We start from the raw sequence: 9,404 nt of genomic DNA on the forward strand, positions 1-9,404 counted from the left end.
AGGAAGTGAACACGGTGTTGGAGTTATGCTTGACGTAGGTCGTTCTAGGGTCACTTCTTGATCATAGTTTCTCAACCGTGCTTTGCCTTCTCTTCTCGCTCTCATTTGCGTTTGTTAGCCACCATATATGCTAGTCGCTTGCTGCAGCTCCACCTCATATCTTTACCTTACCTATAAGCTTAAATAGTCTTGATCGCGAGGGTGCGAGATTGCTGAGTCCCCGTGACTCACAGATACTTCCAAACCAGTTTGCAGGTGCCGATGTTACCGAGTAGGTGACGCAATCAAGCTCAGGAGGAGCTCGATGAAGATCTTGTCCCTTGTGTTGTTTCGTTCTAGTCAATCAGTAGTGGAGCCCAGTTGGGGCCGATCGGGGACCGTGTCGCATTTGGGGTTCTTCTTTTATTTTGGTTCCATAGTCGGACGTGATTGTTTCTGAATGTTGTAATGCTTTATTCATGTAATTGTGTGAAGTGGCGATTGTAAGCCAACTATGTATCTCTTTATCTTATGTATTACATGGGTTGTGTGAAGATTACCTCACTTGCGACATTGCTTTCAATGCGGTTATGCCTCTAAGTCGTGCTTCGACACGTGGGAGATATAGCCGCATCGAGGGCGTGACAAGTTGGTAATCAGAGCCTTCCCCGACCATAGGAGCCCCCATTGCTTGATCGTTTTTAGCAGCCGAGTTTGAGTCTAGAAAAATGTTTTGAGGCATTTAGGAATTATATATCGGAGAGTTTAGGAATTCTTTTTACTCCCCAGTCTCCTCATTGCTCTGGTAAGGCATCCTGACGTAGAGTTTTGACTCTTCTCTTCTAAAATTTCACTAAAAAAATTTTAGGATCACGCGGGTATCTTGGAATCGTTCCGATGGTTTTGTGACGAGAACATTGTCTTGGTGCCTCCTGTCAAGGGTTTTGTGGCAGTGTCCCGGGGAGTTGAGCTCCGAGGTGTTGTCGTCATAATTTTATCGTTGCAGTTCTGGAATACCTGAGTTTAGTACGCCGACATCGAAAAATCTCTTTTATGCAGTTCGTTGGTGTGATAACCTCGACGCCACCCAGTACTGGGGCGGGAGTTCGGGAGTATCGCCATAACTTGTATAACGGATGCTTTTCGAAGGTTGAGGTAGACGATTTCCGAAGGTTTCCTAGTTATGTGTTGAAGGATAGATACAGATGGATGTAGGATTTGCTAGTTTTGGGTGAGATATTTATGCTTCCCCTGTATCCCCAACACCCGATTGCATAACCGGAAAATTTCGGGAGTTTATAAGTGGGAATTCAAGTAGCTCTTAGGATATCTTTCCGACAGATGTATGATATGAAATTGGGGTTCGACGTCTAGTGGTCCACCTATTCACGGTCGATTTTACAGTGGTCTCGTTGTGTCTTAAAGAGTCCTTGGCTATGCCGACTCGGGGACGCTTCGTATGTCATGTGCACTGCCTTGTACATGATGGTGCTGTACGATCGAGCCCGTGTAGGCCCCACCACGAAAACTTCGGACGAAATCTCTATCATATGTTTGTTCCGGCTTATTCTGCAAGCCAATCCTTTGTTTTGTTTGGAGTTGTGGTATTCGAGTTGCTTCAATGTCAAGTGTTGATTCCATACCTTCCCCAAATGGTGTTCTCATACTCCGATGTGAATACTAATCCTTCATGATAATCGAGATTGTCATGCCATTTTCTTTTCACCCGGGTGTTTCTCTTCAAGTGGATCCGATCACTTCAACATTTGCAAGATCAAGTATCAGTTCTTCTCAACGGTGTTTATTTCATCCGTCTCCAAGTTGCCTTTGTTTTCCCTCCCTCCCACCCTTGTTTCTTCAAGGAATCCGATGTCTTAATCAAGTATCCTTTTGTTCTTGTGAAGTCTCTCCATCCCTTTTCCGTCAAAGTTCTATCCGGTGATTCTCATGAAGATTCTAACGGAGCCTCAAGTTTATCATTCTTTGTTCTTTTATCTTTTCCGGTGGATCCAATTCTAGCTTTGTTGATCCTTTTCCTCGTTTCAAATACCTTCTCATGTCGGTGCACCTCTTAATCATCCACTTCTCACTATTCAATTGTTCCGGAGTGTTCAAGATATCTCGAAGATTCATGTTGCCACTCTGTTTTTCGTTCCAGCTCTTTCGAGGATGTTATCTCATTCTAACCATTTTAATTCAACCGGTGCAATCTCTCTCTTTAAATCATTTCAACGGTGTATCTCTTCAGTGGGCCCTAACCCACAGGTCTTTTTCCAGGATCTTACCTGACTCTTCTATTTTCCCGGAGCTATCCTAAATTCTTTTGAAGTTTGGACGTAAGAACGAATTATCATAAGTCTTATGTTTTCTCCAAGATCTGTCGAATTCTTTTCACTGTTGGCTAAATCTCTTCGCGTTTGATTATTCTGGAGTACCTTAATAATTCTTGGTAGTGTTTCTCATCGTCATTCTCTGCATTTCAAGATCGAAGGAGAGTTTCTCCTTAATCTTGCTCCATTCTCTTCAAAAATTCATGTCTCTAGCTTCATGTCATCCTCTCATAATTGTTTTTGATTGTGAAAATTCTTTTCACCTAACCGGAGCAATTCAAGATTCTTTTCAATTTGTGTCTCTGGAGCCCATCATTTCGGAAGATTTATTCATTCTCAGCTTTCTGTTATCATTCTCCAAATCTTACCGGTGCATCGTTCAAATATTCTCTAATCAGTTCGTGATCCCTTCGTTCTCATGTATCTAGATTCTCTCAAGCATCTTCGTTCATTTGCAATTTCTTCCCGGTGATTCGTTATCTTTTATTCGTTCTTTTTCAATTCTTACGGTGGTTCGTTCAAGATTTCTTTTCCTTATCAATTTATTCGTTATTTCAATTCTACCGGTGGTCCTTTGAAGACCTTCCCAAGTTTGACGCTATATCTCTCTTAATCTTTTCTACGGGAATAAGTAATATGTCAAATCCGTTGATTGTCATCAATTTAATTGGTGAAGGATAAGCATAATGTAATTCTTATTCTTGTTTCATCCAAGTGATTAATTATTTATTCCGGAGGCTCATCAAAAATTCTTGATCTCAATTGTTCATGTTATCTTTTTCCGGGAGTTCCTACCTCTCACAATTATATCACCACGGAGATCCATCTAAATCATTACAAGGTTTCACCTTGGGTTTCCAACTTCTCTTTCTTTTCGTTATCCTTTTGTTACCGGAGTTCTTCATAGAGGTTCTACATAATGGTCCATCAAGGATTTAATTCCTTCTCCAACTTTTTCATCGAGATTCTTTCCTAAGAAGCTCAAGTTTTCTTCATCTTGCAGTCCGGAGTGCTATTCTTTCATGCATATCTTTTGAGGTGGTGTTATGTCTTTTTTGATAATTTCCCTTCGTTCCGGGATTCACAAGTTATCGAAATGACATATATTAAATCCATCAATCTCGTCATTGGAGTTACCTTGGGTTATATTTCACCTAAAGCCTTCCCTAAGGACTGTTGTTATCTATGGTGCTTCAAATGATCCAATTTCTTCATTTATCCTTTCCGGTGCAATAAGCTTCTCGTCTCCTTGTTCTTATCAATCCAATTCTTTTTCCCGTGATTGGCAGGTTGTCACCTCATAATTTGAGATGTATTCCATAAGACCATATCAAGCTTATTCTTCTCATTGTTGGTTTTCCAACAATTCCGCTCGACCCGTCTACTAAAGATGCCTTTTCAAGCTCATTTGTGACAGAAGTTGGCATTTTCTTCTCAATTCTCCTATGGCAATTATCTATCCCCTATTCTTCCGTTCTGGAGACGTTGTGATGTTGCTCTCTTCAACCCATCTTTTTGTTTTGACAGGATCGTGTTCTTTTCTTGGTTTGTCCATTTAACCAGAGTGTCGTGTCCTCTGCTCAAGTTCTTTTCATCGTATCAAGTCTTGTGTCACTTTTTAACCGGAGTGTTGTCCGAATTCGTTCTTCCTTGTTCCTCTTTTCTAACGGAGTGCTTCCAACTTTGTTTATCTCCATTGTTTTCTTTTCTCGCGATGGCTTAACCTCTTCAAGGTTCTTTGGTTTCACTCGTTTTGTCAAAGAAGCAACTTAATTTTACCTCTCCTCTTTCTCTTCCGTTGTCCCTGCGGTGCCATTCTAGATCTCGGGACGAGATCCTCTCGTAGTGGTGGACTGTTGTAACGCCCCGAGACCGATGTGCCAGGTGTCCTCCAGTTATTCGCTGTTGTGGCCTTGTCATTTGCTTGCGTGTTGCATCTTGCCATGTCATCATGTGCATTGCATCATCATGTTTTTTCAAACTTGCATTAGTCCGGGTCTCCCAGTTCTGTCCGTTGTCCGTTCTGAGCCCAGACACACTTGCACACGCCCGCGGCATGTCCGAAATATTATTTTATAAGAGGCCGGAAAAGGTTCTCGGATTGGGTTGAAAGTTGGCGTGTGGTCTTATTATAGTGTAGATAGACCGCCTGTCAAGTTTCACCACATTCGGAGTTCGTTTGATAGCCCAACCGTTAAACTATAGCGGCATTATAGCCGGTCTTTTCGTCGGATGTTTTCGGTCTCCGGAAACTGTTGCCGGGCTTTCCCTCTCTTTCCTTCCTAGACCGTCTTCACTTTTGCTACCTACCGCCAGGCCCAACCAAACCCTCTCTGCTCAGTGCATCAAACCCCCTCGCGCGCGCGTCCGAAAATTGTCCCGGACCCGACCCGAGCAGTCGTCACCGTTGTGTCCGGAACATCCCCAAACATCTACAAAATATCTCTGTTTTCTTAATTGGACTTCCTAACCTATCTTTTCTCGACCGCCCGATTACGATCGGACGGACCAGATTAGCCCCTACCCTAATCTTATTGCAATATAAGTTTGGACAACCCTAAAATCTAGGGACCTGTCCCATCCTCCCAGCCGCCGCCACTCCACAAAATCCCCATCGGGATCCATCCCTCCCCAACCATCGCTCGCCATCTACAGCCAACCAGTGCATCCCCACCTCTCCTCGATTCCAGCCACTTCCCTGCTCGATCCTGGAGGGGATCGAGGCCACCAGCAGCCCCGAGCTCTCGAGCGAGACCGAGCTCCCCCATCTTTGTGCAGCGCCGACGACCACGAGCCAGCCTCGCCGGAGCCCAGCAGGAACTGCTCGTCGTCCCCCTCTCCTTCCTCCCGTTCTTCTTCTTCCTCTGCTCTAACCTCTCTCTTTTTTACCCGTGTTCCACTGCAGGAGCACGAGCTCCCTCCTCCTCGTCCCCGTGCCCGCTGCAGCAGAGCAGGATCCGGCCCCAACGCCCCCATCCCCGTCCTCCTTGTTCAGTTCCTCGTCGGATCCGGCAGATCTTCGTCGTTGTAGCTCGCGCCAAGTCCGTCGCCCCGCCAAGCACCCCGCCCTTTCCTGCAGCTCCTCCGAGCCTCCCGTCCGCTGTAGCCCGTGCTCCGACGACCAGAGCCCATGTCCAGGCCGGCCCCGTCGTGTCACCTCTCCTGTCCCTTCCGTCTTATGGTTCCTTCCTTCCCCTCTCACGTTTCGCTGCTCTCTGTTTTTCCTCACAGAAGCACCACGCCATGGCCGCGCCCCATCGAAGCTTGGAGCGCCAAGTCCACCAGCCCGCATCCGCTTCGTTCTGGCAGGGAACGGGACCCCGGCGACCTCCTGCGACCGGATCCGGGTCCGCCTCCCTCCGCCCGTCGCGCTCCTTCTCATATCTCCTTCCTCCCTCTCTACCACTTCTCTGAAGTTTTCCCTGCCATGGCTTGCAGTTGCGCCACCACCCTGCTCTGTTCGTCGCCGCCTCCGCAAGCCGGCGAGGTCCTGCGTTCCCAGCCTCATCCTGCCGGAGTCGCCCGAGCGCCGCCGCGCCACATCGTCCAAGGCCCGCCTCGCCAAGCCCCTGCATCACGCCGCTGCTCCAGTGCTGCTGCTCCCTTTCTTTAGAAACAGGAACAACAGCTCACCCGCCCTGCTCGATCAGTTGACGGCACCTCCACGCGCCTGGGCCGCCTCATCTTCCTTCGTTGACCGCGGCCCAGTCTCCACCAACCAACTGGGCCTGGCCCAGCTGAGTGAGCAGTCCCAGCCTCCCCTGTGCACCTCTCGGCCTGCCAGTTTTGGCCCGTTTTATTTTTTCCTGGCCTCTGCGATTTTGCTAATTATCCGGGGAACCCAGAGTTTACCTGTTTTACATAAAAACCCTCAGGATTGTTGCATTTAATAACTAATTAACCATGCATCAGAATTAAACAAATTTAATATGAAACTTGCTCAAAATTTTGTGTAGATTAATAATATGCCACTTTCATCTATGTTTAAAATGTTTAAAAATGCTGTTTGATAAAATTTGCTCCTATGCCATGTTAAAATGCTTTAATTCATAACTAAATAACCGTAACTCCGATTTTAATAAACTTTATATGTAAATGGGGTGGAAAAATGCCTAGTTTAACATGGTGACATCTCTTTGCATGTTTAACAACTCTAAAATTGTGTTTAGGGCAGAACAATACCAAACCTTATATATGCATATGGGGATTTACCGGAATTTGTTGTTCGTTGTTTCCGGCCTCATTTAACCTTGACTAGATAGGTAGTTTTCATTTGCTTCACCCTCTTGCCATGCTTAACAACATTTAATTTTGTTGGGTACATAACCGAGAGAGAACTAAATAATTGATGTGGTATTCCATCAATATGCAACGGAGTTGCATATTGGCTCCACTTAATTTGTAGTGTTGTTTGTTGCACTTTGCCATGCCATGCTTCATTAAACCGGACATGCATCATACTTGATTGTGCATCATGCCATGATTATGTGGTGGTTGTTTACTATGTTGTTTGCTTCTTTCCGGTGTTGTTTCTTCGGGTTGGTTCCGATAACGTCGTGTGTGTGAGGATCCATTCGACTACGTTCGTTTGTCTTCTTCATGGACTCGTTCTTATTCCTTGCGGAATCTCAGGCAAGATGACCATACCCTTGAAATCACTTCTATCTTTGCTTGCTAGTTGCTCGCTCTTTTGCTATGCCTATGTTGCGATACCTACCACTTGCTTATCATGCCTCCTATATTGTTGAACCAAGCCTCTAACCCACCTTGTCCTAGCAAACCGTTGATTGCCCATGTTACCGCTTTGCTCAGCCCCTCTTATAGCATTGTTAGTTGCAGGTGAAGATTGAAGTTTGTTCCTTGTTGGAACATGGAGATGGTGTTCCTTGTGGGAACATGTTTACTTGTTGGGATATCACAATATATCTTATTTAATTAATGCATCTATATACTTGGTAAAGGGTGGAAGGCTCAGCCTTATGCCTGGTGTTTTGTTCCACTCTTGCCGCCCTAGTTTCCGTCATATCGGTGTTATGTTCCCGGATTTTGCGTTCCTTACGCGGTTGGGTTATAATGGGAACCCCTTGACAGTTCGCCTTGAGTAAAACTCCTCCAGCAATGCCCAACATTGGTTTTACCATTCGCCACCTAGTCTTTTCTTTCCCTTGGGTTCTGCAGACTCAAGGGTCATCATTATTTTAACCCCCCGGGCCAGTGCTCCTCTGAGTGTTGGTCCAACCTGTCAGCTGCCGGTGGCCACCAGGGGCAACTCTGGGCTGGCCTACCCGTACCTAAGACAATCTGAGTGTGCCCTGAGAAAGAGATATGTGCAGCTCCTATCGGGATTTGTTGGCACATTCGGGCGGTGTTGCTGGTTTAGTTTTACCTTGTCGAAATGTCTTGTAACCGGGATTCCGAGTCTGATCGCGTCTTCCCGCTAGAAGGAATATCCTTCATTGACCGTGAGAGCTTGTCATGGGCTAAGTTGGGACACCCCTTCAGGGATTTGAACTTTCAAAAGCCGTGCCCGCGGTTATGGGCAGATGGGAATTTGTTAACTTCCGGTTGTAGAAAACCTGAAGTTAACCTTAATTAAAATACATCAACCGCGTGTGTAACCGTGATGGTCTCTTTCCGGCGGAGTTCGGGAAGTGAACACAGTGTTGGAGTTATGCTTGACGTAGGTCGTTCTAGGATCACCTCTTATCTTTACCTTACCTATAAGCTTAAATAGTCTTGATCGCGAGGGTGCGAGATTGCTGAGTCCCCGTGACTCACAGATACTTCCAAACCAGTTTGCAGGTGCCGATGTTACCAAGTAGGTGACGCAACCAAGCTTAGGAGGAGCTCGATGAAGATCTTGTCCCTTGTGTTGTTTCGTTCTAGTCGATCAGTAGTGGAGCCCAGTTGGGGCCGATCGGGGACCGTGTCGCATTTGGGGTTCTTCTTTTTGTTGGAAATATGCCCTAGAGGCAATAATAAAAGTATTATTATTATATTTCTTTGTTCATGATAATAGTCTTTTATTCATGCTATAACTGTATTATCCGGAAATCGTAATACACGTGTGAATACATAGACCACAATATGTCCCTAGTGAGCCTCTAGTTGACTAGCTCGTTGTGATCAACAGATAGTCATGGTTTCCTGGCTATGGACATTGGATGTCGTTGATAACGGGATCACATCATTAGGAGAATGATGTGATGGACAAGACCCAATCCTAAGCATAGCACAAAGGTCGGTTAGTTCGTTTGCTAGAGCTTTTCCAATGTCAAGTATCTCTTCCTTCGACCATGAGATTGTGTAACTCCCGGATACCGTAGGAGTGCTTTGGGTGTATCAAACGTCACAACGTAACTGGGTGATTATAAAGGTACACTACAGGTATCTCCGAAAGTGTCTGTTGGGTTGACACGGATCGAGACTGGGATTTGTCACTCCGTGTTACGGAGAGGTATCTCTGGGCCCACTCGGTAATGCATCATCATAATGAGCTCAAAGTGACCAAGTGGTTGATCACGGGATCATGCATTACGGTACGAGTAAAGTGACTTGACGGTAACGAGACTGAACAAGGTATTGGGATACCGACGATCGAGTCTCGGGCAAGTAACGTACCGATTGACGAAGGGAATTGTATACGGGGTTTGATCGAATCCTCGACATCGTGGTTCATCCGATGACATCATCGAGGAGCATGTGGGAGCCAACATGGGTATCCAGATCCCGCTGTTGGTTATTGACCGGAGAGTCTCGGTCATGTCTGCATGTCTCCCGAACCCGTAGGGTCTACACACTTAAGGTTCGGTGACGCTAGGGTTATCAGGAAGACAAGTATGTGATCACCGAATGTTGTTCGGAGTCCCGGATGAGATCCCGGACGTCACGAGGAGTTCCGGAATGGTTCGGAGGTAAAGTTTTATATATGGGAAGTTGTTAAACGGACACCAGAAAGTTTTGGGGTCATACCGGTATTGTACCGGGACCACCGGAGAGGTTCCGGGGGTCCACCGGGAGGGACCACCCCTCCCGGGGGGCCACTTGGGCTGCGTAGGGATAGCAGCCAGCCCCTAGTGGGCTTGGCGCCCCCCC

The sequence above is a fragment of the Triticum dicoccoides genome, chromosome 1A (genome assembly GCF_002162155.2).
Source record: "Triticum dicoccoides isolate Atlit2015 ecotype Zavitan chromosome 1A, WEW_v2.0, whole genome shotgun sequence".
Taxonomy (NCBI): Eukaryota; Viridiplantae; Streptophyta; class Magnoliopsida; order Poales; family Poaceae; genus Triticum; species Triticum dicoccoides.